The following is a 15,486-nucleotide window of genomic DNA, read 5'->3' as shown; positions in this document are numbered from 1 at the left end:
CCTCCCACAGGTTGTAAGCCCATGGGAACGGTTACCCTTCCGGCCGGGTCCCATGGGTGCAGGCCCGGCCAACAGGCACTCTCCTTCGAGCCCAACCTCCAGGCCTGGCTCCAGTGGTGGGACCCAGTGACCCGCGTCCGGGCAAGGGAAACCTGAGTCCATTTTTTGTCTTCGTCCATAGGGGTCTTTGAGCCGTGCTTTGTCCGGTCCCTCACCTAGGACCTTGGGATGTGGGAGGAAACCGGAGTGCCCGGAGAAAACCCACGCAGGCACGGTGAGAATATGTAAACTCCACACAGGCAGGGCCGGGGATTGAACCCCGGTCTCCAGATCTGTGAGGCAGATGCTCTAACCAGTCGTTCACCGTGCCGCTTATTAGTTTTCCCTTGCCCGGACGCGGGCCACCGGGGCCCCCCACTGGAGCCAGGCCTGGTGGTGGGGCTCGAAGGCGAGCGCCTGGTGGCCGGGCCTGCACCCATGGGGCCCGGCCGGGCACAGCCCGAAAGAGTAACGTGGGTCCCCCTTCCCATGGGCTCACCACCTGTGGGAGGGGCCATAGGGTTCAGGTGCAGTGTGAGCTGGGCGGTAGCCGAAGGCGGGGACCTTGGCGATCCGATCCCCGGCTACAGAAGCTGGCTCTAGGGACGTGGAATGTCACCTCTCTGGCAGGGAAGGAGCCCGAGCTGTTGTGTGAGGTCGAGAAGTTCCGACTCGATATAGTCGGACTCGCCTCCACACACACCTTGGGCTCTGGTACCAGTCCTCTCGAGAGGGGTTGGACTCTCTTCCACTCTGGAGTTGCCCATGGTGAGAGGCGCCAAGCAGGTGTGGGTATACTTATTGCCCCCCGGCAATAACCCCTGTACGTTGGGGTTCACCCCGGTGGACGAGAGGGTAGCCTCCCTCCGCCTTCGGGTGGGGGGACGGGTCCTGACTGTTGTTTGTGCCTATGCACCAAACAGCAGTTCAGAGTACCCACCCTTTTTGGAGTCCTTGGAGGGGGTGCTGGGGACTCCATTGTTCTGTTCCCGCTGGGGACTCCATTGTTCTGTTGGGGGACTTCAATGCTCACGTGGGCAATGACAGTGAGAGCTGGAAGGGCGCGATTGGGAGGAACGGCCCCCCCAATCAGAACCTGAGCGGTGTTCTGTTATTGGACTTCTGTGCTCGTCACGGATTGTCCATAACGAACACCATGTTCAAGCATAAGGGTGTCCACACGTGCACTTGGCACCAGGACACCCTAGGTCGCAGTTCGATGATCGACTTTGTGGTCGTGTCATCGGACTTGCGGCCGCATGTCTAGGACACTCGGGTGAAGAGAGGGGCGGAGCTGTCAACTGATCACCACCTGGTGGTGAGTTGGCTCCGATGGTGGGGGAAGATGCCGGTCCGACGTGGCAGGCCCAAACGTATTGTGAGGGTCTGCTGGGAACGTCTGGCAGAATCCCCTGTCAGAAGGAGTTTCAACTCCCACCTCCGACAGAACTTTGCTCATGTTCCGGGGGAGGCGGGGGACATCGAGTCCGAGTGGACCATGTTCCGCGCCTCCATTGCTGAGGCGGCCGACCGGAGCTGTGGCCGTAAGGTGGTCGGTGCCTGTCGTGGCGGCAATCCCCGAACCGGTTGGTGGACACCAACGGTGAGGGATGCTGTCAAGCTGAAGAAGGAGTCCTATTGGGCCTTTTTGGCCTGTGGGACTCCTGAGGCAGCTGATGGGTACCGGCTGGCCAAGCAGAAAGCAGCTCTGGTGGTCGCTGAAGCAAAAACCCGGGCATGGGGCGAGTTCGGTGAGGCCATGGAGAAAGACTTCCGGACGGCTTCAAGGAAATTCTGGTCCACCATCCGACGTCTCAGGAGAGGAAAGCAGTGCACCACTGAGAGACAAAATGAGAATGTTAGCGCCAACAGTTCTAGGACGGAAGTGACGTAGGCGGTTTGAGTTTGAGCCTGCGCCCGGGAACTTGCAGCGCTTCTGTCTGGATGAACTCGAAGTGTCGGTTTCCTCTTCGAAGAGCACAACCCATCGCCCAGGTGTGAGGGAACCGGCCGGCGCGGCGGACCTTTTGGCGAGGCAGCGAAGTCCGCCGATGTGAAACGCGTCCTCCTCTTTCTACTCGGCTAACCTCGCTAGCCGCCGAGCTAACGTGCCGCCAGCTAGTTGGTCACACCGCAGCGTAGGGAGCTCCTCGTCGGCGGCGCACGAAGGACGAAGTGACTGAATCTGCCGGCTCCGTCGAAGACTAAGCCCAGCCGCGCACAGGCAAGGTAAACTTTCTGGTGTTTGGACGCCACTCTGTATTTGGGAACTTGTCGACAGTCAGCCAGCCAATTGGGCTTTTCTTGGTCCTCGCAAAAGTCGCAACTTCTTCAACTGCTTTCTTGTCAAAATGGCTCAATATTGGGCGTATGATCCCAAACAACCTTTTTGACGCGGTTTCTTCTTGTCTTGCTGTGTTATCATGTGTGCCAATGGGCCTCCACCTCTGACGGCTGGGCCTCCACCACCACCGACGGCTGGGCCTCCACCACCACCGACGGCTGGGCCTCCTCCACCACTGACGGCTGGGCCTCCACCACCACCACCACCGACGGCTGGGCCTCCACCACCACCGACGGCTGGGCCTCCACCACCACCACCACCGACAGCTGGGCCTCCACCACCACCACCACCGACGGCTGATGCGGAACCTGGCAACGTAAAGCTATATGCAAACATTGCCAATAAAAGAAACAGGGGGCTGCCAAACCCCGCAATACTAAAGCACCGGAAATGGAGGGCGTTCCAAACCGTTAATAACTCTAAATTAATATGTGTTGGATTTATCTTACCCAACATTATAAAAAATAGACACAAAAGGAATGAAGACACTGGTTTCTTTTTCTCATGAGGAGGGCGTATGGGAGATTGTTCAGATCACAGCCTCTCAACACGCTCTAAACAATCCCCCCCCCTCGCTCCTGCATTTATTTGAAATAGGAGGGATTTACAAATCATAATGTTCTAAGCAATAAGACACAACACAAAATATTTGATAATAAGAGGGTTTTTCCCAGACATAGTATTCTAAACAATAAGACACGACACATAATATTTGATAATAAGAGGGATTTTCCCAGACATAGTATTCTAAGCAATAAGACACAACACAAAATATTGGATCAACACTTGTCCCGACCCGACCACATCCGATCACGTCCTTGGTCCAGGCGCCCTTCCATCGGATGATGCTGAGTCATCTTTTCGAAGGCGAGACATCTAAAATCGTCCATAATACTAATGCAAGCTAAGCAAATAAATGATAACTTCTACAATTTATCTAACATTTCCCTCCTGTTTATCATGTATTTGCACAAATTCTCATATCATCTTACAGTCACTTCATTTCGATTTTTAACTGTAGAATCATTTTTATGAAACAAATACATTTACACTCAGAGTAAACTTGTCATATATGAATGCTGTAGTTTAAACATCGTAATCATCTGTATCAGGAAACAAATCAGTTAAAGCAAAATCATCATTATCATCATTATCATCATTATCATCTTACAGTAATGGATACATCAGCTCCATACGATTCCATGTGGGTTATGGCTGTGGTGATTAATTTACTGATTAATGCCCGAATGCATGGGATACAACAACATCCACATAATGTCAGAATGGCTGCAAAAACAGCAATTGATATCAATATTGGTGAAATTAGGGTTTTATATTTACCAAAAACGTCCATTCGAGCTGTCCCACAAGGAGTGTTGATTGAGGGTCCGTAGGACATCGATGGCTCTGGTCAAGCTGCCATCTGAAGCAGTATTGTTTGTTCTCCAAACATACCGCAAACACCTCCCTCTCTTGCGAGGAGCATGTCGACAGCTATGCGGTCTTTGGAACGTCCTTGAGCTGCTCGTGCACAGCTTCCAACCCATTCTGAGTCCAATTTCCTAATCTCTGTACATTGAAGTGGATGTAGTTTATCCCATCAACATTTGTATTAATCGTACACCACCAGCATATGAAAGACTCAAATCCTCCTGCAACTTGGTCAGCCAATTTGTATTGATTCGGCACCCCACGAGGAACACTTATGGCGTGATGTATGTTGGATTATTTTGCCCCTGCCAGGACAAATCTCTTTTTTGTATATGTTCTAGATTGGACAAAAACATTAGTGCCCTTTCCATTAAATCTTGAACAGGCATAGGGTATACTGACACATGCAATATCAAAGTGATAATAGCGCATAATCTAGATATATCTTTAGGTAATCTATCAAACAGTCTATCATCTCCGCACCACCACCAGATGTCGCTCCGTGACACTGGCACAAAATTTGGTCCGACTTTTAAGATTACTTTACACTGTGTGTCGTTTAGTGGTCCTAATTTTTTTCCCTTTACTAATCATGTTTATACAAGTGAAATTATTTGGTGCTACTAAAGTAGAAAACATCGGTTTGTGTTTATCTGCTTCTGTTACGGGATATATAGGATCCCATGATTTACACCTCTTAGTTGGTACAGTAGCGTTCATGAATGAAATAATACAATCTTGTGATAATTGTGCCGGAACTATGCGCAACAAAGGCCTGGGACCCATGCAAATTACACAATCTTTTCTCGTTACATTTGCTGCTTGTTCCACCAATAGTAACCAATTATTATTTTGTCCTGAAACTCCTGTGACAACAAGGAACCAATCATCAGTAGTTATGTTGTTAACCATTAAAATTTGTCCACCTTTCTTTGAAGTTTTTAATGGCATTTCTGGTTTAACACGGTTCCTATAACACAATACTACTTGGAAGTGGGGATCTTTTCCGCCAGTATATGGCCACAAGCTCACTATCAAACACATTGGGTGATTTGGTTCGTATTTTAATATTAAACTATGCGCCGTTTTTCTTAGGTTAAACTTCTTTCTATGTTCTTTTGCTGTTCTTTTTGACCAACTGGACCAATCATAACCTGTTGCACCAATAAGGTGTTCCCATTCAAAGCCTATAGTTGCATACCAGTCATATCTAAATCCCCAATTCTGCCCATTCTTTTGAGCATCATTGGTGAGAGCCGCATATGGAATTATGATTAAAGCAGCTTGATTTTGGGGGGGCACAAAATATTAAACCTTTTTGCCGCGTTTGGAGACCATGCCCACAATTTTGATCATCAGCTATACCCCTTTTGACACGAGTTAATGATTCAAAATTTTTTATTATTGGGTTTGTCATATTGGTCCAGTTGGTAGGTGATTTTCTATCTAAAAAATGGGTTTTATCATTGAGGGTGGGACGTCCCATGTACCACAAAAACAAAACCAACATCATAGTAGCCAAAGTTGCTACGTAACAATTTATCGAATCTCATAACCAACGTGGGTGTGCCTTTCTGCTGAGTTCTCACTAAAAGGGTTGGTGTCTTTTTTCTTCACTGACCAGCAAGCGTTTTCAGAATCTACACATCTGCTCCCGCTCCGTTATCAGACTTTTGCTCACCTTCCCTATTTGAGTACTCAGCTGAAATGACTCTTTTACAGTGTGTTAAATGAACCCACGTGTTTCTTTCTGCTATTTTTTTTTTTTAGGGCAATGGTGCAACAATTTCTGCATAGTTTGGAATCCATGCTCTACAATAATTTGTCAGACCTAAAAATGATTATTATATGTTTCTTCGTCTGTGGTTTAGGATTTTTTAAGACTATAGCTTTCCTGTCTTCTAATATAGTCCTTCCTCCTATACTTAAATTATGGCCTAGATATTTAACTTGTCTTTTACATCATTGCAATTTATTTTTTGTTAACTTTATGTCCCTCTTCTGTTAGATGATGCAGTAAAGTCAATGAATCTTTGCATGTCTCTCCATCTGTAGATGCCAGAAGACATGTGTGTTGTCATAACTTGTGAATAATTAGTTAAACTTTCACAGTAACCTTGCGGTAATCTAGTAAATGTATATATATTTTTTTTTTCTCAAATGTGAATGCAAACCAAAATTGACTGTTATTTTCTATTGGTACTGAAAAGAATGCATTATTATTTGGTTATTTCAGGTTTTTCAGTGTCCAAACTCAGAATGTCCTGTAAATTGAAATCCACCTCCTCATTCTCTGTAATGTTTACACAAGAGGATTTGCTGAGTTGGGAAGCAGGCTGGCCTAGTCATGCGGTAGTTTGTCCGTATTCTCTTTTATTTTTATTTTTTTATTTTTTTATTTTTTTTTAGGGCAGTCACGTGCAATGTGACCTTTGTTTCCACAGCACCAACAGATGGTATTATCATAATAATTTCGATTTCTACCATATCTTACTCTCCCACGGTCTCTGCCGCGTCCTCTAAAATTATCTCTCTCTCTGCCTTGATAGTATATTTCTGCTTCTTCGTCGAGGAAGACATCTATCTTCTCTTTTTGTTTTTTGTCTAACACTCTTTCTGCGTGGAGGGCATGATTAACATATTCCTCCAGAGGGCCAGTTGCTAGGTTTATCCAATGTTTATCTACCCATCTGTTAATGTGTTCTTTCGAATTCGCATGTAAAGCATTTTTTAACTGTTGTTGATAAGGTGTGATGCCGGCTACGGCCTTTTTCCACATCCTCATTAGTCCAGGTCCTATAGACCAAAATAGTTTCTTTCTGGTCCTCTTGTATATTTGGATTTGCTACTTCAATCATCGGAAATAAATCCATGTCTCCCTCGTCTGAGGTTATATTTGTTATTTTGGGAGTGGGAGAAAATGTTTCTCCCATAGTTTTAGACCAATTCATTTGTACCCCTCCCGATCGTAAAATTCGTTGTGTTTGTGCCTCTTGAGTTGGAGGATTTTCATGAGGTGGAAAAAAACGGGTACAAGGGTGCTGATGCTTTTGTTTCCTTATTTTTTTTACAACTTTCTTCAATTATCTTTTTCTCGCTAATTCTTATTATTGGTCCTGTCTCGTCATCTTCCTGTCTTTGAAACAACATATTTTTATGTCTACCTTCCTGCTCTTTTTGTTCATTTGTTAAATGTTTCTTATTCTCCCTTCCTTTTTCTCTTTTTGACGCCATGTTTAACCAGAAGAGTAAGTCGTCAAATCCATCTTTTTGTATTTGTGATATATCATTTTTGTGTCGACACTTTATTTCTTTTTGAAGTTTAACTATTTTTTGCGAATTTAGCTGGCCAGCGAAACCGTATTTGGTTATCCACGTGTTTAAATGTTCTATTTTGGAATGGTTTTGTAGTTGAACATATTTCCAATCTTTACACGTTAGGTCTATTTTTTGATCCGGTTTACTGTTATTTATTCCCATTTTTGTGAATTTGGAAGTCAGTTCATTTGCACCTAGAGTGACCTAAATACTGACTTTATTCAAAAATGACAGGGTGACAATAAATGTCTGAGTTTTGGCAATTCTCAAGCTTCTACCCCAATTGGGGCGGAGAATTCTTGCCTTTGCTTCCAAACCCAGTTGTCACTTACAATCCCGTTTTATACATTCATACTTTTACACATACACACGATATTAATAAAGTTTTTATAAACACACGAAAACACGGAAACACAGAAACACAGAAATACGGAATTTAAGTACGTACAGGATCCCGCCGTCCCCACGGATTTTATCGGACTCCGTCGTCCATCTGACCACTTGCCAGTGACTAGTATTACACAAGGTTTGTTCTGCCGCAGACTTCTTCGTCGCGCAATTCACTCACTCTTTAATCCTTTTTTCCTAAAATTTTTTTTTGTAAATTTAACTCACCACTCGTCTTCAATCCTGTGGATTGTCGTCAACCTTCAGATCCCAGTTGAGGAGAACGAAGACCAGTCCCGTAAAGGGTCTTACTTGCCGTGGCCACGGTCTCTTAACTGGAAGTTGGCTCCACAACTGGAATCCTCGGGTGTGTTGACATCCGGCTCGAACGACCAATTTAATGTTGGATTTATCTTACCCAACATTATAAAAAATAGACACAAAAGGAATGAAGACACTGGTTTCTTTTTCTCATGAGGAGGGCGTATGGGAGATTGTTCAGATCACAGCCTCTCAACACGCTCTAAACAATCCCCCCCCTTGCTCCTGCATTTATTTGAAATAGGAGGGATTTACAAATCATAATGTTCTAAGCAATAAGACACAACACAAAATATTTGATAATAAGAGGGTTTTTCCCAGACATAGTATTCTAAACAATAAGACACGACACATAATATTTGATAATAAGAGGGTTTTTCCCAGACATAGTATTCTAAGCAATAAGACACAACACAAAATATTGGATCAACACTTGTCCCGACCCGACCACATCCGATCACGTCCTTGTCACGTCTCTTAGGCTAACCTCTGGAGTCCCTCAGGGATCAATATTGGGCCCCCTTTTATTTAGTCTTTATATCAACGATTTGCCCACTGTTTGCTCTGAAGCAGAGTGCGTAATGTATGCAGACGACACAGTTTTCTTTGTTCATGGTCGCTCCAAAGATACTGTTGCTGCTAAACTCACTAATACAATGTCCTGTGTCACAACTTGGTTGCAGGAGTGCTGTCTACAGCTAAACGTTTCTAAAACTGTAGGCATGTATTTCACTAAAATAAATAGAGTATCACCTGACCCCGACATACTTGTTAATGGAGAAAAAAATGCAAATTGTCAGCCAATACAAATATCTTGGGTTAATAATAGATTCACAGCTTTCCTTTAAAGCCCATATTGACAAATTGTGTAAAAATATCAAATTAAACCTCGCAAATTTTCGTGGAATTCGGAATGAAATGTCAACTGAAGCTGCAAAAATTTACCTGCATTCGATGATTCTTAGTCACTTTAACTATTGCATAACCAGTTGGTCCCAGGCTGGTCAGAATGCAAAAAAACATTGGAAGTTTTGTACAAACAAGTAATTAAAGTGATGGATAAAAAACCAAGGCACTATCATCACTGTGCAATTTAAAAAAAATACAGTCTTTTAAACTGGGACAGTCTTCACATATTTGCAGATTTAAAATTTATTTATAAAGTACTGCATGATTTGGCCCCAGCTCCTCTGGCTGAGTTCATCAGCCAAAGAAACAGCTCTGAGCGTGTCACTCGAGGCTCTGTCAGAGGTGACTGTCTCATTCCTCTGCGCAGGAGCACTTTCAGTAAGTCAGCCTGGTCAGTGAGGAGCGCTGGTGAGTGGAACTCAGTACCTGAGGAGGTTAAACTGCTTACAACATACAAGGCCTTCACAAAAAAACTGAAAATGTGGCTAGTTAACACCTATAGCTGCCAACACTAAAAGACAAGTATGTTATGTTGTCTTTTTGTTATGATCAAAAAATTATGGTTTTATTCTCTCTTAATAGTATAGTTTGATTATGTATCCTGTATTATATTGTCTTGTAGATGTATTTTACTGCTTTTTTACATCATGGCCAGGGGACTACAGATGAAAACTAGCCTTCTGGCTAATTCTGGCTTTTTTAACCATGTGTACCTCATGTGTTTTATGAAATTGCATTGTCCCCTTTCAAAAATAAACTGATAAACTGATAAACCACCAACACTGTGTGTAGTGGGGATGGGGCGCTGCTGCCCTCGACTCGGGACGTTGTGAGTCGGGGGGGAGAATACTTCGAAGACCTCCTCAATTCCACCGACACGCTTTCCCATGGGGAAGCAGAGTGTGGGTTCTCTGAGGCGGGCTCTCCTATCTCTGGGTTTGAGGTCACCGAGGTAGTTAAAAAGCTCCTCGGTGGCAGGGCCCCGGGGGTGGATGAGATTCGCCCGGAGTTCCTAAAGGCTCTGGATGTTGTGGGGCTGTCCTGGTTGACACGCCTCTGCAACATCGCGTGGACATCGGGGACAGTGCCTCTAGATTGGCAGACTGGGGTGGTGGTCCGGAAGGTGTGTTCCAACTACAGGGGGATCACACTGCTCAGCCTCCCTGGTAAGGTCTATTCAGGGGTGCTGGAGAGGAGGGTCCGTCGGGAAGTCGAATCTCAGATTCAGGAGGAGCAGTGTGGTTTTCGTCCTGGCCGTGGAACAGTGGACCAGCTCTACACCCTCAGCAGGGTCCTCGAGGGTGCATGGGAGTTCGCCCAACCAGTCTACATGTGTTTTGTGGACTTGGAGAAGGCGTTCGACCGTGTCCCTCGGGGAGTCCTGTGGAGAGTGCTTCGGGAGTATGGGGTACCAAACCCCGATACGGGCTGTTCGGTCCATGTACGACCGGAGTCAGAGTTTGGTCCGCATATCCGGCAGTAAGTCGGACTCGTTCTCGGTGAGGGTTGGACTCCGCCAAGGCTGCCCTTTGTCGCCGATTCTGTTCATAACTTTTATGGACAGAATTTCTAGGCGCAGCCGAGGCATAGAGGGGGTCCGGTTTGGTGGCCTCAGTATTGCATCTCTGCTTTTTGCAGATGATGTGGTTCTGTTGGCTTCATCAAGCCGTGACCTCCAACTCTCATTGGAGCAGTTCGCAGCCGAGTGTGAAGCGGCTGGGATGAGAATCAGCACCTCCAAATCTGAGACCATGTTCCTCAGTCGGAAAAGGGTGGCATGCCTTCTCCAGGTCGGGGATGAGATCCTGCCCCAAGTGGAGGAATTCAAGTATCTTGGGGTCTTGTTCACGAGTGAGGGAAGAATGGAACGGGAGATCGACAGTCGGATCGGTGCAGCATCTGCAGTGATGCAGACTTTGTATCGATCCGTTGTGGTAAAGAAGGAGCTAAGCCGAAAGGTGAAGCTCTCAATTTACCTCAGCAGGGTGTCTGGGCTCTCCGTTAGAGATAGGGTGAGAAGCTTGGTCAACCGGGAGGATCTCAGAGTAGAGCCGCTGCTCCTCCACATTGAGAGGAGCCAGATGAGGTGGCTGGGGCATCTGATTGAGATGCCTCTCGGACGCCTCCCTGGTGAGGTGTTCCGGGCATGTCCCACCGGGAGGAGACCCCGGGGACGACCCAGGACACGCTGGAGAGACTAAATCCTTCGGCTGGCCTGGGAATGCCTCGGGATCCCCCCCGGAAGAGATGGATGAAGTGGCTGGGAAGAGGGAAGTCTGGGCATCCCTGCTAAAACTACTGTCCTCGCGACCCGACCTCGGATAAGTGGTAGAAAATGGATGGATGGATGGAAATAAGAATCACAATCGTTTTATTGCCATTATCAGTGAAAGGTACATTCACAAGTCAGAATCTTTCTCGGTCCGATGGTGGAACATGAAACATAGATGGCAAAAATAAAAATTCAAATATAAATAGACTCAAAAGAAGAAAAATAACCCATGTGCAATAAACAGTGTGCAATAAGCATCAGGTGTAGGTGCGAAGTTTTAATGGGTGATACTGGTTTATTTGTGTGTTCGTCAGTCTGATGGCCGAGGGGAAGAAACTCCAAATAAGAAATACAAATTCACTTCAACTCAAATTTGACGAGTTTGAATCATTTCAGGCTTATATTGAAACGAGTGAGTTCAAACAATCCCCTTCCAAACAATATGTTGGCTGAATTATGTGAGAATTTAATACTGTAACTTGCTGACATGTTGACAGCATCTTATTATAAGCACTTGTTCAGTATTTCCATGAAAAAGTGCATGTAAAGCAAATGTTACTGTTTAGCATTGGACCTGCAGCAATTTAGACAGGCACTAATGAGCATCTGGACACTTGTTCAAGGCAAAGACATAAAAGGCACTTCATCGTGTCGGCTCTAGCATGTTAGTTAGCATGACGGGTCCAAAATAACAAGTTATGGGACTTGAACAAATATAATTGAACGTTATTAAAGTAAAAAAAAGTTACTTCTAGCATGAACCTCAGAACAACATCAACATTGTGAGTCACTGCTCACTTCTTTTCAATAACGTGTCCCATCCATATTTGCTTCCATTCTCTGCTGGAATGCAATTCTATTTTTGAATAAGAGAGAATGTTCTGGATAACATCAATACACATTGAGGAGAAATACCATGGCCAAACTCAACACAATTCTGCGGAGATTGGTCAAGATATGTTTCTTTAACACCCACACACACAAAGGTACAAAAAAAAAGACTTCTTTGGCAGAGGTGACAATAATGGAATTCAGTGGCAGCCCACGCAAAGGCTGAACTCTACTTTTTTTGGAATCATCACCAAAACCTCTGGATATTCATTAATTTACAATTGTGAATGCATTATTCAATGGATACAATTCCAGAACATGCCCTTGCAACGGCTTGAATCGATCGGTTCTACTTTGGCCCATGATCTGGCACTCTGCCAAGTACGGACATATCAAATCTGTGTTTGCATAATTTTGCAAACATCAATGAGAACTCCTTGGACGTGGTGATTATTAATATGCTCATCACAGTAATGCAATTAAGCAAGGAACAAGCCTGAATTGAAACCTGCTGTCCTGGGAGAGGTTTCATTCACCAGAATGAGTTGAAATTTCCAATCATGTATTTGTTTTCTAATTCAAAATAAAAAGGAAATCAGAAGAAAATGCTGCCACCTGCTTTGTAGTGATTAATTATACGCTTATAATTATCATATAATCAATTGTGTAAAATTTGATTTTACAGTGTTGAACTTCAAGGAACTCCAACAGGTCTGATTGGGTCGGAGGAACTGCAATTTGCATTAGCTAACATCAGCTAACAATTCCATTGCAACATGCTGCCAATTTTTTGTCTGGCGTTTGTTGTCACGTTTCTGTCGGGCCAATTATACATTACTCGTCCACTCACTGTAGTAGTCTCGCCATGCTGGACTATTTGCATATCTGTTGTTCACCAATACTGGCCACTCATGCCAGAGTAGCATCTGCACCACTTGCACACTGACTGAAGAGTATCTGCAACATTTGCACAATCGACATTGTCCCAGATTATCGCACTACTAGTCACTTTAAACTGCGTACATTCCTTGAAATCTCGGCGCCCTTTGCACAATGGTCATTACACCGGACTATTGCTATATTAGTCATTCAAACTGCTCTAATTGCTGGAGGACTCTGCATCTTTTTGCACAATTGTCAAAAAAATAATAATAAAAAAATTGTACCGGAATTACCAGATTATTTGCAACCTTTTATTGCTCAGTGACTGTTTTTCTTCATGTCTTTATGTCTCAAAAGTATTCTCTGTCAATTGACTGTCTGGTCTTGTACGAGCAGCTCCAACAACCGGAGACAATTCCTTGTGTTTTTTTTTTTTTTTACATACTTGGCAAAATAAAGATGATTCTAATTCTGATTCTGACGTGCTGTGGTTGACCTGCTGGTTTAATTAAATAGACCATTCCATTTTATAAACACAAATAGAGACGGCCTCTTGTATGTTTCTCAAGTTCCAAGTGGAGTTCTTGTAGGCTAAAATGTTGCCATTTTTAGGCAGACACAGATGACAGCTCATGACATACTGTAGCTGTTCTTTTTCTTCGTCCATCCATCCATTTTCCTCACAGTTTCCCCTCACTCCGGTCACAGGTTAGCTGAAGCTTGTCTGTAAGAAAAATATAGATTTCTGCCATGTTTTACATATTTCTACCATGTTTTACAAAGTTTTCAAAAGTGACTTACACGTTTGAAAACTTTGCTTCTGTGTGCAATCATGTGAAATGGAGTCAAATGTCACTTGTAGTTACAGTCTTTGATGATTGATGACAGTCATGTGACAGAAGTCTCACTGACAAACCAAAAATGATCATGCAAGCAATTATAAATATATATAGATAACATTTACAAGTAGCAAGCAGAATGTAGCTCAATGTAATGGAGAAAAAGTAGTGTTTTTTAAAAATATGTTTAAGCAAAAGTAAAACGTATGTTGCATCAAAAGTACTCTCAAAGTACAATTAATCCAAAAGGTCACTGAAGTAAATTTACCTGAGTAAATGTAGCTCGTTACTACCCACCTCTGGCCCTCTGTGTTAAAATTAATCCTGCAATGAGAATCTGTGCATGTAGTGTCAGCGGTGTGTGTGTTTTATACTAACTGTCACAGTGTGCCATTTCTTCCGTCACCTCAGCCAATCGCGTTCTACTAGACAGCCAATCTGTCAGCCAATCACGTACTACTAGCCAGCCAATCTGTCAGCCAATCACGTGTTACTAGCCAGAGTCAGTGACCCCTCCATATTTAAGTCCTTGTTGATTATGCAGCCGGTGTTATAGTGTTTGACAAACAACACTACAGCATGACCCAGTGAGAGTTCTGCCGTTTGACATTTGCCTGTTCCTGTCCCCGTGGCTGTTGGGGATTCTGCAAAGAGTGTGAGGTACTCATTGTGCTCCCTGTGAATTGTGGATTAAGAAAACAGTGAAATCTGAGCATTTCCTGATCCGCTATGTGTGGATTACAAGGTCCTGCATCACTTTGGCTGTTCTTCAAAGCCTGGCCCTCTCAACTGTGAATTTTGAAGTTGACTGCACTGAACTGAAGTGTATGCTGGTTTTGATATGTCCTGTCACAGGTGATCTCAAATTGATTATTAAAATCCTCACTGGGAAAGTTGGATCCATTTGGGTCCTAAGTCACACTCACCCTGTGTCACTGACAGGCCAAGTTTAGACAGAACAGTGCTAGAGGACTCCTAAAATAAAGACTTAATATATGACCTTCAAGTTCCTGGGAATTACAATCTCCCAGGACCTGAAGTGGGCGACCAACATCAACTCCGTCCTCAAAAAGGCCCAGCAGAGGATGTACTTCCTGCGGCTTCTGAGACAGTTCTACACAGCGGTCATCGAATCAGTCCTGTGTTCTTCCATCACAGTCTGGTTTGGTGCTGCTATAAAAAAGGACAAACTCCGACTGCAACGGACAATCAAAACTGCTGAAAGGATTGTCGGTACCCCCCCTACCCACCCTTGAGGACTTGCACGCTGCCAGAACTAAGACAAGGGCGTGCAAAATCCTCTCGGACCCTCCCCACCCCGGTCACCAGCTCTTCCAGCTCCTTCCCTCAGGTAGGCGCTACCGATCAATGCAAACTAGAACTAGTAGACATTCCAACAGCTTCTTCCCTCTTGCAATCAACTTCTTAAACAGCTAACTTACAATTCCATTACAGCAAGCTGGCAATTTTTGACTTGAGTTCGTTGTCACATTTCTGTATTATGTATTACTCGTGCACTCACTGTAGTTGTCTCGCCGTGCTGCACTATTTGCATATAGTGGCCACTCATGCCAGAGTAGCATCTGCTCCATTTGCACACTGATTGAGGAGTATCTGTAACATTTGCACAACCATTGTCCCAGATTATCGCACTACCCGTCACTTTAAACCGCATACACTCCTTGAAGTCTCAGTGCCCTTTGCACAATGGTCATTGCACCGGACTATTGCGATATTAGCCATTCGAACTGAGGACTCTGCATCTTTTTGCACAATTGTTGTTTGTTGTTGTTTTTTGTCAATGTCTTTATGTCTCCAAAGTGTTCTGTAAATTGACTGTCTGTTGTACTAGAGCGGCTCCAACTACCGGAGACAAATTCCTTGTGTGTTTTGGACATACTTGGCAAATAAAG

This window comes from Phyllopteryx taeniolatus, chromosome 1 (assembly GCF_024500385.1).
Source record: "Phyllopteryx taeniolatus isolate TA_2022b chromosome 1, UOR_Ptae_1.2, whole genome shotgun sequence".
NCBI classification, from domain to species: Eukaryota; Metazoa; Chordata; class Actinopteri; order Syngnathiformes; family Syngnathidae; genus Phyllopteryx; species Phyllopteryx taeniolatus.
The sequence above is the reverse complement of the archived record's forward strand: the minus strand, read 5'-3'. Positions refer to the sequence as shown.